Here is a 19,222-nt window from a genome sequence, read left to right as displayed (position 1 = left end):
GTTCAAATTGTAAAACTATATTGAATAACATGGTACAGTTTTTTTTTAATTTTTTTATCTATATAATGGCTAATTTTTATCACAGTTTGTAAAGTTAGTATTATTTTCGCATGCTTTACTCATTGGGAGATGCAAAATTTGGTTTCTGGCAGAAAAATCACATGATATGTATCACATAAATGTAAAAAAATAAATAAATAAAACTGTAAAAAATAGAACAGTCTGTTCTTTCCAAAACAACAGAACTCGTGACCCAGCAAGGAAACAGAAACAAGTCATGCAGTAATTGTTCCATGTTATCACCACTGGCAAGCAATCTTTTAATGTAGTGATCCCGACTAATTGTATTATGTACGCATTATGGCACCTATCATGTTGGAAGTTAGTTTGTTAAACAGTACACAGCACAAACCATGTAGGGAATCAACACTGCCAGATAGGATAGATAATAGTCACTTCCAAGAACAGAGTTTTACTTGGAATGGGTATAATGACAGATTCTCAATCCTTGCAGTCTACTTTTGCATTCTTTGATATTGCAGAAACCTGATAAATATAACCAGATTGTTTAGTATATTGCTCTTACTTTGGTTGATAATTGTCATATTTGGTGTTGGGTCATCCATAGCAGAATTTCTGGCAGATGCATCTTTTCATTTTTGAACAGCAAAGTATGCACAGGATATTGTTTGGAATAAGTGCCAACAAAAGGCACTCTTATCTAAGTTCTGCCTTTTCTTAGCTAGTATTGCACTTAGGATAACATGTTTTGCTTTATTTATGGCAATTAGACTGATATATCTTGGAGGAACACATCTAGGGCTAAGAAGGTAAAGTAAGAAGGGCTAAGAAGCAAAACATTATAGTAGAACTGGTTAGAAAGTTTTGTATATGCCAAACAGTATAATTACATAAAGATAATATCATATTTAGATATTGTTGAGATAGTTTTGGAGGGGTTTGGTGACTCCATGTAGTCACTCTAGACATTTCCAAAGTATTTGGAATAGATCCAGAGTTTGCCATTAACTATACTCTCTATTCTTCTTTATATGACAAATCTTGCAGTTCTCATATATTCCAAGTCACATGATCTACCATAATTAATGGTTTAAAAACAATTTCCTTGCCATATTTCTCTGTCAACTTCAATGCCACCAAAACATACTCCTGTATTATTTTACGCAAGAAAGACCATCCTTCACCTTTATTCATCTTTAATATCAGATATCACAGGAGAGATCACATCAGATATCTAACATCATATCTAAAGCATCCTCCACCTCCAAAAAAACTAGATGTTTTTTTGTGCTCAAGACATTACTTTCTCCTGTACAACTCCTAATACCATATAAATTCCAAATCCATAGAATTTATATGGTATTATATGAGAACCTCAGAATAATGTTCTCATATATAGGTAGTAAATGAAAAAAAAACCTTTTTGAGAAATACTTGATCTTGTTAAGAAGAGGGACTGGTTAACTAGTGTTTCTCTTTCAAAGACTCACCCCAGCCACTAGATTTCATAAACATAGTTTCCACGTCATGCCTGCTACAATATTTTCCTTATTGCTACTTTGTTAAACTGGCTTGCACTGGCACATTCTTCTACTTTCCTTCAAGTCCATAAACACATAAGTAGCTACCACTCAACATCCATTTGCTGTTCAGCTGTAGACATAGCAAACCAACTTTCTTTTCCTATTTCATTTGATCTTCCATCTATCTCTATGCTTTGGAACAGCCTACCCCACTCTATTTCCCTTAAAGACTGCAAATGGAACAGCCTCCCTACTCAGTTACTCCTAAGGACTACAATTTCCTTTACTCAAAAACCTATCAACAAGTGCCTTCTTTTTTTCCTGACCATTTGTTCCCATGTGGCAATGATGCACTATAGGTTTTGCAAATTCTCACCCATGGGGTTAATATTAAAAAAAAAACATTAAAAAAAACCCATGCATTTTCTGACCTGAAGGAAATGCAAGAAAAGCACACATTTTAATGGCAAGTAATTTTTGCTTGGAAGGAAAGTAAATTATACAGTTTACTCACTTCTCATACACGTATTTTGAGATACTAGGGCATCTTGATGTGAAATCAACTGACTCTAGATGCAAACTTTTATGAACATCCTACCCACAAAATCATTATTTCTATTGTACATAGGTATTGTTGGTGGGTTATTAGATAAACCAGGAGCCCTGCTATAGATACTAAACATGGAACTTTTTCAAACTACTTCAGATCTTTAATAATCAAAGTGGTGGTCTCACACTGGAGAACGAAATTCATCTGCCACCTGAAGACATTCAGAAACACTCATGCCTGCACTGGGATTCCAACCTGCAGTCTGCTGGTTGGAGAATAAGTATAATGTTCATGCAGTCAAACAGGCTGGAAACAAACTTGATCTTGAAGATTTTTCATATATCTGTTCACACTTGTTTAAAATAAAGAAGAAAACAGGATACAATTTCTTATTAAGTATAATTTATGCATTTTAATAGGTGCATCCTGACTGGCAGCAAATGCCTCAGAAAGGTCAGTTTCGACTTAACTCATTCAGACCTTATTAAAGAACATATATACACTGCTTGATAAAGAAGTCAATGGACACCCCAATGGGCAAGGTGCATCGTGCTATGTAGCAAGTCGCACGTTTGTAGGCAGGATAAGGATAAATTGGAGGAATATGATGTGTTCCCAAGTCAGTGCAACTGTGTCCAGATGAAATGGCTGTGAGAAGAGAACTGATGGAGTTTGAAAGAATATGGAGAGTGATGCCATGTTTCAGGCCTTTCTGTTCTGCGAATTGTCGATGAATTGGGCCATCTGAAGTCAACAATCAGTGATATCATACTGAGATGGAAGTAGGGAATCAATTGCAAGTGCTACCTACAGTGGACAACCCACCAAACATGACTATAGGATTCTGTGAAGGATAATACATAAAAACAGCCATTTGTCAGCTGACACAGTGAATGCAGAGTTCTGCACATTGACTGAAACATGAATTTGCACAAAAATATTCAGAACCAGCATCATCTTCAGTGGTGCAAAGAGCATGTACAGTGGGATATGGAAGCTTGGAAAACTGGGTTATGGAGCAATGAATCCTGCTACACCTTCCACTGAACCAGATGGACTGGTGTTGGTGTTAGGGATGCCAGATGAATGTCTCTTATCAGAGTACATAACCCAATTATGAAATCCGAAGGTGGCAGTGTGATGGTATGGTCCTGTTCAGTGTTCATGGCACGACCTTTGTTTGTCGTGCCATGAACACTGAACTCCAAGAGATATCTGAATTCTGGATAATGCAATGCTTTCTACGGAACTGACTGTTTCTCTTTCAGCAAGACAACACACTGTGTCATAAGCCTGTTGCTATAACTGCATGATTTGTGAACATAGACATCACCACACTTGACTGGCTCCACAGAGCCCTAATCTTAACCCTATTGAATATCTGTGGGATGAACTGGAGCATTGGGTGAGGTCAAGGGATGTCTGCCTCACAACAGTCCAGGACCTCATTATATGCCTACAGGAAGAATGGTCCAAAATTCCCATTAATCACTATTGTACACTTGTGGAAAGTATTCCCTATAGCAGTACTTCCCAAACTGTGGCCTGCGGCACCCCCTTGGGGCTGTTAGTTTTGTTGAGGGGGGCCGTGGAATAATAAAATAAAATAAATACAATAAATATTATAATGATATATGTCAGTATTATGAATTTCTTTTTTCGACGGGGGCCTTGAAATATTTTTATTTTTCCAACAGGGCCTTTACGTCCATAAGTTTGGGAAGCACTGCCCTATAGGATTGCTGAAATCATTGCAGTGAAAGGAGGTCCTACATCTTATTATGGGGTGCTATGGCTATTTGTTCTTCACACTATGATGTCTGTTGACTTCTTTCCAAGTAGTGTACCTATAATGAATAAGTTTAATTGCAAGATTTAATAATAGTAAACAAAAATGTCTGACTAATTTAGAGTAGCACACTTTAAATAATCAAGCAAGTAAATTAGTTAGTAGTAGTAATAATTAAAGTACTAGTAAAAATACATAATAGTTGTTAATATAACTAAAACTGTTATATGAACAAAAACAGTTTATATGCTGTTTTAGTTTACAACAGTAATACATCTCTTGTGAAGCGTTATTCATCATGGATTATTATTTCAGCATCCATACCTAAAAAATGTAATATTAGAGACCACCAAAGAAAATCAAGAGCTACCGCAGAAATGATAAATTGTCTGCTAATGTATAAAATGTTGACTCACTTACTGATTTCAGTAAATCTAGGTTTGATCAGATCACTAATATTCATTAGTGATCTGCGAGCCGATCAATTCTTTTTTGTTACATCTGTTTATACCAACAAAAGTAACAAACAGATGTAACAAAAAAGTCTTGAGAATTGATCAGCTCGCAGATCACTAATGAATTTTGGATAAGTTGTACATGGAACTGGAGTGAGAGCATTCTGAGTACTTAGATATTAACTGATTTCTCAGAAGGTGAGCCTTCTCACATCAAAGATTTCTATGGAATGGAATGAAATTATGTAAGAAATCCACAAATAAGTAATTATGGAATACCATACAGAAAAATAATGAGTTATCACAGGCAAAAGTTGATACCTTAAAGGAAAATGTTAAGGAATTAACCACTCCAGATATATGTAAATGATCAATTGAGTCTGCTTAGATAGGACATAAGTGCTCACTTTAGAAAGAGAAAAGTAGAATAATGATGGCGACAACAAGTGATTTTTTCTGTGGAACCCAGACAGTAAGAGGACTGCAAATTTTGATGACAGTTGATAAATCTTGAGGAGCCGAAAACTTCCATCAACTTATCTCTAATCCAGAGCATTTTAATAATAAGGTGTGACACCTTTTGGCAACTCGTATATGGAAATACGACTTCTCCATTACTTCCACCTTAGTATCAACCACCTCTGTCTGGGTCTAGCTCCCACTGATGAGACCTCAATAAAAGTCGAAACCAGTCTGGATAGTGACCCTTCCCTTAATGCATAGCATTATACATGTCTGCAAAGAGATGTGCTTTGCATTATGGGATACTAAGGCAAGTGATGAGAAGTTATACCACCTTTGCCACGAGTTGCCCCAGTCCTGAAAATATTTCAGGCACAAACTTTGTTTGCTTACACTTGGATAAAGGATTAAGCCAAATATATAATTGGTAGCATAGCCAACTGAAAAAACTTCCATCAATCTATTTATTTATTTGTTTACTTGTTTTAAAACGACATGTGATTCCTAGGCCTTGGAACTGAATGAATACTGATAATTTCTTAAAGAAATTAGTATATGTCAAATGAAATAAATTTTGAAATAGAAAAACAAGTACAGAAGCTCTCACTACAAATATGCTATATTGTGTTCATCTACTCATAAACATAATTTGTTTAGCCATTTAAATATGCTCTTCAAAATTTGGTATACAAAAATTGTTGCACCAAAGTTTTTAAGAACTCTATTTGTAATTGTTGAAGATACACTGTTTAGATTACTTACCATAATACAAACAATATCTCATTTAAAGGGATATGTTATTTATTGTGTGTTATTGTTCATATTATTTATTATTTATTCTTATTAGCCAATAAGAAAAAGAATGTCTAGCACTAAATTCTGAAAGCCTAAAATATCAATGAAACTGATATTTAGGCCCACCCACAATGTGTTGTATGTTAAACTTCAGTGAATCAGACTGTGGCAATGAAATCTGCATACACCTTAATAATTGATTTCTATTGAATTTGAATGTATTGAATTCATATGTTCTTTCCATCATTTTCCAGAGGATCTATAGATTTATTAATTATCATTCTTGTGCAGTAAATACAGTACTATTCTAGAAAAGTAACTAGGTACATTTATAGCATTTTTTTCAGTTCTTCTTTCACAGCAGAGGTACAGAGGTGCTATCATGTTGTGAACCAAAACACTAATTCAAAAAAATGAGGGAAGAAATAATTTCTTTAATTTAACATTAATTAGTCTTTAAGTAAGATATTAAATAAATTAATAGCCCTTAAAGATGAATATGAGTAATTAAAAACAAAGAACATATTATACAAGGAATAGAATATAGAATCCTTCTATATCAAATTATATGATGATTCCAAAAACTTAAACCAGTATGCAAACAAAAATGTAATACCCCAAATTGAAGAGGAAGAAATATACCCTGATATTTTAAAAGTATGTAATGGGTAGCATGAGGAAAGACACCTACGTGAAGTTGAGATACCGATAGAAGTTCTGAAAGCAAGTAGTGAACAGTCATGACGGTCCTTCCTGTGATTACTAAAGGTTCACAATCTGGATTTTTTGGATTTTGCAGAAGACATATGTTTACTGGAATATACACAACAACATATGAAGGGAAAAAGAATAAAACTAAATGAAGACTTGACTGCTGGATTAAGAATAAATAAAATGAAAATAAATAACAAACAAAAAGATGACATATGGTCAAATTTTGGAAATACTGGAGAACTTTAATTACCTAGGATCAATAATAAATACATAGATCTAAAATTTAGGAAACAGACAGCACAGAGAATTTTTAACAAGGTAGGGAAAATATAGAGATCAAAGGAAATAGATTTAAAAAATGAAATCAGTTTATTTAATATAAATATTAAATCCGTTCTACTCCATACATCAGAAACATGGATGACGACAACAAAAACAATTGAGAAAAAACTGCAAAGCTTCTTTGTTTAAGAAGAATTTTACAAATAAAATGGCTGGAAAATATATTCAATAAAGAATTATGGCAGAAAACAAAACAAAAACCAATAATGTATGATATCAATCAGAGAAAATTTAGATGGATAAGATATGTCCTAAGAAAACCTGAAAAACAAGAAAAAGGAAAGAGGAACAGAAGTAGACCAAAAATGAGCTGACAGAGATAAAGACAGGGAGGAACAAAATAGAGTGAGATGGAGATCCGTGGTCAAGGCCCTATGCTCCCTAGAGGAATAAGTAAGCAAGTAATATTGATATACTCGGTCATAGATATATAAATTCAAATGCATCTATAAAATCAAAAACAAATATGAAAATTCCTATAAAAAAGGAAGTTAGACAAGTAGATGACATTTCATCAACATGGTTTACAACAGCTCTAGAAGAAATTTTTAAAATTCTTGACTGGAAAAATAGAGGAATTATAGTAAATGGGCAAGAAACGAATCAACTATGATTTGCTGATGATATTGTTCTTTTTAGAAAACAGCCATTAATCATTTCATCAAATGATTAACACGTTCGCTGCCAATTACGAGTATACTAGTAGTTGGTATATGAGCCTCACAAGCTAACTACAAATATACTCATATGTCGATTACCGACCTCCTATGTGAAGCACAAGTTAACCGGTCAGGCCAGTCCAGTCAGGCCAGTTTCATTTTCGCATGTAACATTTGTTTCTTCATAGTTATCTTGTATCCTCTCTTTTTCTGTAGTAGAGCTACACGGAGTACTTGCTTCGTCAGAACTTTCTGTTCTTCATTTTTTATGTGGTCCTGAAGTTAAAAATTTATTCAGCGATCCAGCCAATTTATGTTCCAGTTGTACTCATTGCAAATGTCTTTTCCTGTTTTGTGCCGAATAGCTTCTTTGACTTTTTTTCTGGCATCTAGGGGTTAACAACTTGGTTAGACTTTAAATTAAGAGCATTAAAAGTTGTCCACCAAAATAAATAATAATTTCTGAAATTTTCCCTTAAACTTATCTTTTAACCCCCTCAACCGACTATTATTTTTAAGGTGAATAGCCCAAGACTGACTATTTTATTTATTTTTTATTACAGAATTTGATTTTTCAGAGGCTTTGAATAATAAATATGCTTGCATTTTAGGTATTTTTTGAAAATTAACATGTAGAGATATTAGCCACTGATTGATTTCTCAGTGATATTTTTATATCACTGAGAAATCAATCAGTGGCTATTATCTGGCAAACAATTACCAGAATGTAAAAAATTAATATTTTTTACATTCTGGTAATTGTTTAATAATTCAGACATTTCTAGAATATTAAAATTATTTATTAAAGAAATTAGTAAAAGGACCCCAACCCCAATGTCTTCCAACCAGAACAAGAACAAATATATAAATAAATCTCTTATTGAAAATGATTTAGTTTCTAGACGTCTACCCAACATAAGATAAAAATCTTTTGTTTTCAAAATAAGATAATTAATTAAAATGAAACAATTTAACTGATTTTCAAACTTAGCAAAAATATAACAGACATACTTACTTTACACGAATAATAATCCAAATTCACAAAAAATTTACTAAACAACAATAAATATATTTTATAAAACAAAAGGCAACTGCACAGTAACACTGTAATGCACAAAATGAAATGATGCAAAAATACACCAAAAGAGTATCAAGAAAGGGCCAATTGCAGTATGTGTAAACAAATTTAGATCATGTAAAGAGTTTTATAGCTCATAAATAACCTATGTTTATTAATTTAATTCGATCCGCGTCAGCCTGACACGCTGATAATCTACCCCGCATATATACGGGGTTTTTCGCTATGGTCCCTCAGCTGATTAATATGTTTATAATTTATAAACTATTATCTTTAAAATTTTATTTGTCTATCAAAAATCCAAAAATAAGTACACAATTAAAATCAAAGTCAAAAATTGTCCAGTCACTTAAACACAGAATACACAATACACTCAATATGTTTCACATTCAAAATTGAAATGACGCTGAAAAAAATGTAAGAAGTGTATATTTGGATAGACGCTATTTCGTCTATCCAAATTCGAAGCGGAATTTAAGAAAACTAAAATCGTAATATATACCTATGTTTCACACTAAATATTTGGATAGATCAGTGTTTCTGAAACTTCAGAAATCCATGTACCCCTTCTTTAATTTTCATTATTACTAAGTAAAATCAGAAAAAAAAAAAAAAAAAAAATCAGCTAACGCCTTTTTATTCCCCGTATACGGGGAGCAGGCGAGGCCATTTTAGCCCTATCAAACTTATGGAGACTGAGTGGGCAGTTCAATCTCCACTGGTACCAATCAGAGATAGATGGCCCAAGGCTATCACTAATTAAGCGGTACACAGTGAAGAGAGACGGCTCAAATGTGCCGCCATCTCATGGTTCCTAACCCTAACACAATATATTTAATGTGTGAAATAATGTGGGTTCTACGGTCAATTTTCTTGAGTTTATGGGACGAAAAACCCACTTGCCCATGCCAGAGATTGACTAACTCGGGAACCAGTCGAAAAAAGGCTTAGAAAAATTTCCTCTAGTCGCCGACTAGACTCGAAACGAAGTCTTCCTTCGTGCGGCCAAGCGCCGTGGTGTGCAAATGCCACATTACTTATTACTAAGTACCTTTTCAAAATACCCTTATCAAAATAATAATAATAATAAATATATTTCATTGTAAATGTCTGTTTTATTTGAATTTAGATGTACATTTAAACAAAAAAATATGATTTATTTTTAATAGAACAAAATTTATAAAGATACTGTACATTTTTACTTAATATAAATAATTTATCATCAATGAGACAAGTGAAATTGCTTATTTCTATATCTGCTATATTGCTCTCTTTTGTGTTTTATAAATCCAATCTTTAACCAATGATCCATACTTAAGAATTTGAAAGCTAAAAAAAATACTGTATTTACTCGACTATAACTTGCACTTTTTTCCCAAAATTAAAGCTAAAAAATCGTGGTGCGAGATATATGCAGGGATTTTTGGAAACTAGAGTTTTCAGAAAAAAACAACTGAAAATGGGTATGACTTACCAAGAAGCTTCTATTCTCCATCACTTCTTCTGTCCTCGAGAGTGGTTTCCTTGTGTGCAAATCAAAGTTATCTATCCAAATAGAGTCATCTTCTTTCCCATTATATCAAGCAAAAATTACCAGTAATTTAAGACTTGAGATATGTAATGAACAATCCTTGACAAATTACTAATGAGAAGTGAAAGATGTGTGCGATTGTAGGCCAGTAGAGAAAAAACAACTATTAAGAAGTGCATATGATTGGTGCAGCATTAACAAAAGATCGTGCGACTGAACAAAAGATCGAACAAAACAAGCTGACAATTGAATTGAAATGCTAATTCTTTTAAACCAATTTCCATAATAACTGAAATGCATTCACTATATATATTTCTTAGTTTTAACACGTTCATGATGGGGTAGTGTCAAGCAAAACCATATCTTGCACCTGCAACATGCGGTTTGCTCCAGTCTATACAACAGTTTCTGTTGGAGGGGAGATGTGATTATTAGTTAGTGTTTATATATTCCCAGTTGTCTCTAATTGCACTATTTGTTGAGAAATATATTACACAGTCTGCAAATGTCTGTGAACCTTATTCAGTGACACAATAAAACTAATTGTTTTTCTAAAGCCTATTTTCTTAAAAAGACATTCTCGAAGACAGTAGAAACAACAACAGGAGAAAATGCAATTACACTTCAAGAATTTTGGAAAAAATGTAACATTAAACATGCAATTGAAAACATTCATGACTCATGGGAGCAAGTGTCTTCTAGCTGCATGAGAGCTGTTTGGAAAAATCTTTTGCCAGAATGCGCTAATGACTTAGGTGGTTTTCAACATCCTCTGAACAATGTGGTTGAAGAAATCGTCGCAATTGGTGAAGACCTTGGTTTTGATGGTGTTGATGCAGAAGATATTAAAGAATTATTGGATTCAAATTCAAAAGATTTCAGTGACAATGATCTTCTTGAAACTGAACAACAATGCACATATGAAGACAATGAACAAATGGAATGTAAAGATGAGGTTCCAAAGAAGATAACAATGAAAGAACTGGGTGGAATATTTTGCAGTTTAGAATTGCTTAAGCAGCAAGTATGGATTCAGATGATAATCGAAGAATGCTTGTTTGCCGAGGTCTAGAGAGTCATTTTGCTTGTTATCGTAAAATTTATGCTGATAGGAAAAAAAAATAAAATTGTTCAAACGACTCTTGATAACTTTTTTTGATAAAAAATTGCAGTAACTAATGTAGGTACAAGCATTTATTAAACATTTACTTTGCATTCATTTTTTAATCTTTCCTAAAAGAGTACCATATAAAATGAATTATTAATACAGTAATCAATCATGGATGAACTGTAATTTTTACCATTGATTATTATATTCGAGTAATGCGGTAACATCAAGGGATTAATTAATTAATTGCGTTAATCAAGGGATACCTGTATATATTTTAAATTAATCACAGCTTATTTTCAAGACTATCCAATTTCTGATTTTTTTTCTGCTGTTTTAATGCTCAAGGTACTTCTTGATTTCTTATTTTCATTTTCAGACAAACTAATTTTTTTTTTCCAAGATTGAAGCCACCTGCTTAAAGTGTTTCAGGTGTCTTTTCCCTATTTTGTACTCTATACCCTAAGGTGAATCTACAAATCTGATTTTCTGTACTTTTCATGTATACATGTAGGGGAATATGTATGGCCCAAATTAATCAGATTGAAGTGCCTCTTCTATCAATCTTCTATGAAAAGAAAAAAAAACTCAAAAAATTAAAAATGGTTGACTTTGAGGCCCCAAAAGTTGTGGGGGCTAAATAAAAATTGAAATTTTTATGAGATACTCTTAATAGGTGGTCATAAAGTAAAACTGGTTCATTCTGTTATTTTCATCACTTCAGCCTAGACCAGTGGTTCTTAACCTTTTCAAAGTCACGGAACACTTTTGATTATAAGAAAACTTTGGGGAACACCAAGAGCATTAGGGTCATAAAACTAACAATAAAATATGCATGGACTTGCCTTTTATAAAAATTGAACTTATTTTAATACGATATCGCATTAAAATAAGTTCTTGAGCTTGTCAGCTTTAAAAAATATTACTACTTCTTCTTCTTCTGCAGCTTCTCCCACTTAAGTGGGGTCACTGTTGATGATGAGTCTCCTCCACATCCTCCTGTCTTGGGCTGTCACCACATCCAAGTTTTTCATCCTCAAGTCCTCTTCTACCAGCTCCCTCCATCTCTTCTTTGGCCGCCCAAACTTCCTCCTTCCTTGCACATCCATCTGCATGACCCTTCTTCCCACATATTCGTCCTCCCTCCTCATCATATGACCAAACCATCTCAACCTTGCCTCCTGTATCTTCGCTCCTAAGTTCGTAACTTTCACTGTTCCCCTCACATAGCCATTTCTCAGATGATCCTTTCTGGTCACACCGCACATCCACCTAAGTATTCTCATCTCTGCTACTTCCATCCTGCTGATGTTATTTTTCCATAGGGCCACAGTTTCTATAGCATACGTCATAGCTGGCCTCACTACTGTCCTATAGATTTTGCCTTTCAGATTGATCGGCACCCTTTTATCGCATAACACTCCAGCCATCTCCCTCCAGTTCCTCCAACCTGCTTGTATCCTGCATCCCACTTCCTTCTCAGCTCCTCCATCTTCTTCCACTGTTGAACCTAAGTATCTAAAGTCCCTCACCTTCCTGATGACATTTCCTTCCAGCTCCAGATCTGTCTCCTGGCCACCGCCCACTGTGCAACACATATACTCTGTCTTACTTTTGCTCAGTCTCATACCTCTCTCTTCCAGTACTTTTCTCCATCTTTCCAGTTTAGTTCCCGCTTCTTCTCTTGAATCTGCACACAGCAAGATGTCATCTGCATACAACATTGTCCAAGATGCATCTTCTCTCACCTCCTCCATCACAATGTTAAACAGAAACAGAAATTAAAATAATTAAAAAAATACTTGAGCTTGTCGGCTTTCAACAATATCAGGTCTAATATGTGATATAGCTACCCTAATCTCTTTGTTTATATTAGTAAGTCTTTCACGCTTTTTAGTTTTTATATGGGTTAATGTTGAAAACCCAAGCTCATACAAATATGATGTTGACAAGGTAACTAATTGTTCTTCTACTTGTAACGAAAATTCACAACTCGATGTATTAACTGTGGCAAATGGATTTCGTATCCAGTCATAATTGTGTGTATTTAAGGAAGGAAAGTTGTTAATTGTTCTGTTATAATGGAAAATAAGTCCCTCGACTTTTTTTTATTCAGAATAGCCATTTATACTCAGAACTGTGTCATGTGACATCTTTCACTGGCGGAACACTTGTAACTAGTTCGCGGAACACCGGTTAAGAATCACTGGCCTAGACAATGAAGAAAACTGCATTTTTAATGCATTTTATAATATATTTAGTACATCCACCTATGAACACATTTTTTTTTAGGATCATCAGTAGTGTTTCATTAAAAATAGTAAATGGGAGAGTAAAAAATTAAATGAATGAATACTTAAAAAGAAAAAAATAATTACTATTCATGCACAGGTACATAAAGCATATGAACATGCTGTCTACCAATAATATGTTTCAGAAAGCTTGAAAGTTGTTGGCATTTTATAATATATTTAGTACATCCACCTATGAACACATTTTTTTTTAGGATCATCAGTAGTGTTTCATTAAAAATAGTAAATGGGAGAGTAAAAAATTAAATGAATGAATACTTAAAAAGAAAAAAATAATTACTATTCATGCACAGGTACATAAAGCATATGAACATGCTGTCTACCAATAATATGTTTCAGAAAGCTTGAAAGTTGTTGGAATCACTCAAGAATCAAAGGTTATTTCACAAGGTTATATCACAGGTTATTTCAAAGATTATTTCAATAGGTTATATCACAAGTTATTTCAGGATTACGTTCCCTATATTTATGATGATAACTATTAAAATTAACTTACTGTAGAATTGCTATTAAAATTGACAACATAGTATTATTGGTAATATTATTGAAAATATTAATGCGTGATACAGAATACTGATAGAGAATAATATTATTGATGGTACTGAATTACCGGAAACTGATGAGGCTAGGGATATGGGAGTGATGGTGGACAGAGATTTGAAGTTCAGAGGGCATACTGCAAAAGCTGGCAAAATAGCTCAAAGGATTACTCATATGATGAAGAATACATTGACAAGTAAAGACAGGGAAGCTGTTATATATTATCTTTATAAGGCTATGATTCCACCACATCTTGGCTACTGTGCACCAATTTGGTAACCTGGGTTTCTTGTGGATCAGGAAGTGGCGGAGAGGATTCAGAGACAAGTGACCAAGGTTGACAGGTCTGTGGAAAGCTCCCTATGGGGATAGATTGAAAGTAAATGGGTTGTAGAGCCTAGTTAAGTCAAATGCAGAAAAGAGGGGAGATATGACAGAAACTCAGGGGCGCACCGGCCATATGTGCAATGTGTGCGATGCACACAGGCGCCAAAGAGAAGGAAATACTTAAAAAAAACGTTTTTTTAAAGTGTTTTTTTTATTGGAGGTGGGGGGGTATAGGGCCCAACTAAAGTTTCGCACACAGGTGCTGGACACTACTGGTGCGCCCCTGCAGAAACTTATACATTACTAAAAGGATTCTAAAAGACTGACATAAAAGAAATTTTTCAATACATGACCAGTAGGGAGAGAATATGGGATCACTCTTGGAAGTTGTGTAAGAGTATAATTTGAAAGGGATGTACAGACTAGATTTTCTGCATAGAGAGGATGAATGAGTAGAATGAATTGCCAGAAATGATTGTGAGTGTCCCATCAGTGAATGCATTTAGGGAGAGGTATGTGTGAAGGAGATAGGTGTCATGTAATGGTGTTTAGATGGGTCTCCCACAATGAGCCATTTGACCCCATGAAGATACCCATATATACAGTAATACCTTGCATAGTGTGGCTAATAGGTGCCAAAAATTGGTTTCGTGCTTTCAAAACCACACTGTTTAGAATATTATTATAATGTGTTATAGTGTAATGCATTCCAAACAGACAATTATAGTATTGGTGAAAAGAAAAATATAATTATGCATCATTTGTTTACTGCAAGCTCATCAGAAATGCTAATCAATGTGCATATTAAAATGAAAAAGGAATAGTAAAAATTTCTGTTGTTGATAATTGAACACCAGTGTTTATTTGGAAAAATTGTATTTAAACAATGTAGTTTGCACAAGTTTTTTTTCCTTCATTTTCTCTGCATGCATATCTTTGTAACATGTTTGATGAATTTTCATGCTTCCTTTAATGTTAGGATCAGCTTCCATAACAAAATCATAAGTATATTCTATTTTTCTGATAAAAGTTGAAAGCTTATTTAATGAGAATTATTTTGCAGACACTTCAGTGACAACTTCATCTAATTTATCTTCCTCTTCTTCATATAAACATTATTGATCCATCTCCACAAGATGTTTCATTATCTAGGTCATTTGTGAGTCAATGCATTTGTACACACTGTCAGAATCCAAAGTTTCAAATCCAAGATCTTTCCCAATCTGCATGTCTTCAGAAACAGTTTTAATTTACAATTCAAAACTAGTGAAATAATTCTCACAATGCAATAAAACATATCACCACACATTTCTCATATTGCTAGCAGTTAATTCAAGCTATGATTCACCAAAGTTTTCGACAATATTTTTGATTAAAAAGCTCCATGTCATAGTGCTGCTATGATAAGAAGTATTCTAAAATGTAGGAATAAGGGGATGGTTGTGCCACCTCCTTATAAAGCACTAGTCAGACCACACTTGTACTGGACTACTGTGTTCAGATTTGGTAACCTGGTTTTCAATGTGATGTGGAAACATTCGAGAGGATCCAGAGAAGAGCGACTAAGATAATATCAGGAGTCTGGGATGCTGGCTATGGAGAGAAGTTGAAGAAATGTGGATTGAAGAGGAGGATAGGAGGAAAAGAGGTGATCTGATAGATGCTTAACTTAGTGAGGGGATTTTATCAGATTAATCCAGAAAGGATTATAAAAAAAGTAGAAGGCAAGAGGGGGAAGAACCAGAGGACATCCCTGGAAGTTATGTAAGGGGGTGAGGGGTATGAGAATAGATTTTTTGCATGGAGAATTGCTGGAAGTTTTTCCACTTGGTTATACTATAAATTAAAGATACCAAGAAATAATAATTATTATTATTATTATTATTGTTCTGGGAAACTCCAAGGAGTCGACAGACTCATCGAGGGAGGCCCTAACATCATGTCAAGAACAACTATTCAACATTCACACCGTATCTATCATACCTTGCCTTGAACTCATTCACGGTCGTAGCACCCACAACAGACTCTGGAAGCTTATTCCACTCATTCACCACTCTCCAAGTAAAGAACCTAGCTCTAACACCCTTGTCAACCACGCTCTTGCCCAGCTTCCATGCATGGCCCCTAGTCCTCCCACCACCAGTCATATTTTCAAAAATATCTTCTGGATCAATCTTATAAAAACCCTTCAGTAATTTGAATGTCTCAATCCTATCACCCCTCCTTCGCCTATCGTCCAATTTCTGCAACCCACAAATCTTCAACCTATTCTCATAAGGTTCATTCCACAGACCAGCTATCATCTTGGTCACTCGTCTCTGGACCCTCTCCACTTCCTCCCCATCACGAAGCAACCCTGGTGCCCATAACTGGGCACAGAAGTCCAGATGGGGTCTTACCAAAGCTCGATACAGAGGAACAACAACTTGTTCGTCTCTGCATGTTAAAGTATTTTTCAGAAGCCAAGTGATTTGGTGAACTGTTTTAGTTACTTTTGCAATGTGCCCCCTAAACTTCAACTCCCTATCCACCAACACTCCCAAATCCCTGCCCTCATCAATCTCCTGGAGTATGGTTCCACCAATGCGATATACTGCTGCTATTCTTTTCACCCCAAAGTGCATTACCTTACACTTTGCCACATTAAATTGACATCCATTTTTCCTAGCCCAGTCCTCCAAACTATCCAAATCATCCTGTAAAATTTTGACATCCTGGGCACTCACAATTGCTCTACCCAACTTTGCGTCATCAGCAAACAAGTGAACACTTCCTCTCAGATCCTTTCCAATATCATTGATGAACAAATTGAAAAGCAGTGGTCCAAGAACAGAGCCCTGTGGCACTCCACTAGTCTCAAGACGTCTTTTAGACTTCACTCCTGAATAAACCACTCTTTGATATCTCTCCTTCAACCACCCTCCTATCCATCTCACCAACCCTATATCTATACCCATCTGCTCCAGTTTACTGATTAGGGTTCCATGTGGTATCCTATCAAAGGCCTTGGCAAGGTCCAGTAGTATCACTAAACCCATTACCCCTATCCAGTTCAGCCGTCACTGTGTTATAAAATGTAAGCAAGTTACTGAGGCATGATCTACCCTTCACAAAACCATGTTGTCCCCCATACAATATCCCATTTTCATCTATCCAATCCTGTATTCTTTTCTTGACTAATTTCTCTAAGACCTTGACAATGATTCCTGATATGCTAATCGGTCGGCAATTTACAACAGCAGTCTTGGAACCACCTTTATGCAGTGGAACTATTTTCCCCTCTTTCCACCCGCTCGGGACTAACCCAGACCCGAGACTCAAATTAAACAAAATGGTCAAGGGTACTGACAATTCTTTAGCTGCTTCTCGTACAACACGAGCTGGTATACCATCCAATCCCACAGATGTATTGACATTGAAGTTATGCAATAGACTACTCACCTCCACTTCATTAACCACAATTCCCGTATAATCTACTGGTTTATTCGTTTCTGCAATGTCACCACCTGGATGATATACTCTTGCAAAGTGCTCACTCAGTAACTCAACTATCTCAACTGATTCAGTTACCTCCCTACCATCGGCATTCTTTAAAATCAATCTGCCATGTACATTTTTCCTTTTACTTGCTACATATCTAAAAAACTGTTTAGGATTCTCTTTAGCCTGCATGGCCAATGTTCTTTCGTAATCCTTTTTTGCTTTTCTACCACACTCGTCACCCTTCTGGTCTGCGCTTTATACCGTTCATGTGCCTGCCGGTCACCCTTCTCCTTAAATTCCCTCCATAGTTGTTTCTTTTTTTGCAGCTCAAGCTTAATGGTGTTATTCATCCATTTGACCCCTACTTGATTTATTATTCGGACTCTAGGTATACAGTCAGCCATTGCTTCATGCAAGCACTTTTTAACTACGTCCCATGCACTATCAACTTCTAGTCCTTGCAGTTGTACATGCCACGGCACTGAACCAATCAAACTCCTAAGCTTGTCATACTTTCCAGCCCGATAATTCCACATGTACCCTGTCTTAATTGAAAATTCTACACCTTTAGCCACCTCCCAAGTTAAGACCCTATGATCACTCTCACCGATTGGTGGCAATGTGGTCATATTTGTTACAGCCAAATCCTCAGATGTAATTACTAGGTCAAGCACTCTCTGACCCCTAGTATTTTCCATTACATGCTGTCGCAGATAGTTATCCCTTAATAACCGCATAAAATCCAGTTCCTTCCTTCCGTGTGTCCTCTCCTCACTCCAATCAATGCGACCATAGTTGAAATCTCCCATAATAATCACCCTCCTTCCACCCATTTCTTCTATTTGCTTGTGCATACTGTCACCACCATCTTTTCCATCACCTGGTCTATAGCAGCACCCAATTGTATATTTAGTTCTGCTAGCCACAATCTCACACCAAATGGCCTCGAATGTGCTGTTTTCTCTATCCTGCAATTCAACTTCTATTCTCCTTGGCTGGAGCTCATCAGCTATCATCAACAATACTCCTCCCCCCATTTTATTCTCTCTGTCATTCCTGAACACACTATACCCATCACATTCAATCCTACTAGTTATATCATCTACAGTCAGCCATGTTTCACTAATACCTATAACCTGTGGTCTGGAAGTGCCAACCATGGCCAAAAACTCTTCCTTCTTGTTCCTAATACTCCTAGTATTAGTGTACATGAATTTAAGACCCCCATTAGCCCCAACCCTACCTTGATGCCTTATATTAACTATCCCACTCAGATTTGTTGTCCTTATTTGCTCTGGCATATTATATTCATTCTTACATTCAACTGCCTCCATAAGAACTGTATATCTACTCTCCCCCCCCCCTTAACAAATCAAGTTTCCCTGAATTTGCACATCCACTACATTCAGCAACACTTTCTCAAGTCTTCTTACACCGTAACCATTCAAATGCAAGCTATCCATCTTATATAGATCCTTTCGCCCATCAAACTCACTCCACACATCCACAAATTCCACACCACTCGTCATACAT

The 19,222-nt window shown here is 35.4% G+C and overlaps 1 protein-coding gene across 2 annotated transcripts in view; it reads right to left on the bottom strand.

The window, feature by feature from the left end:
• Positions 1 to 19,222, bottom strand: part of LOC150102412 (uncharacterized) — a 261,771-nt gene that overhangs the window by 28,870 nt on the left and 213,679 nt on the right. The gene's annotated exons all lie outside the window — the stretch shown is intronic.

The sequence above is a fragment of the Typopeltis vanoorti genome, chromosome 10 (assembly GCF_054136105.1).
Source record: "Typopeltis vanoorti isolate ZY-2024b chromosome 10, IOZ_Tvanoo_1.0, whole genome shotgun sequence".
Classification (NCBI taxonomy): Eukaryota; Metazoa; Arthropoda; class Arachnida; order Uropygi; family Thelyphonidae; genus Typopeltis; species Typopeltis vanoorti.
The sequence above is the reverse complement of the archived record's forward strand: the minus strand, read 5'-3'. Positions and strand labels throughout refer to the sequence as shown.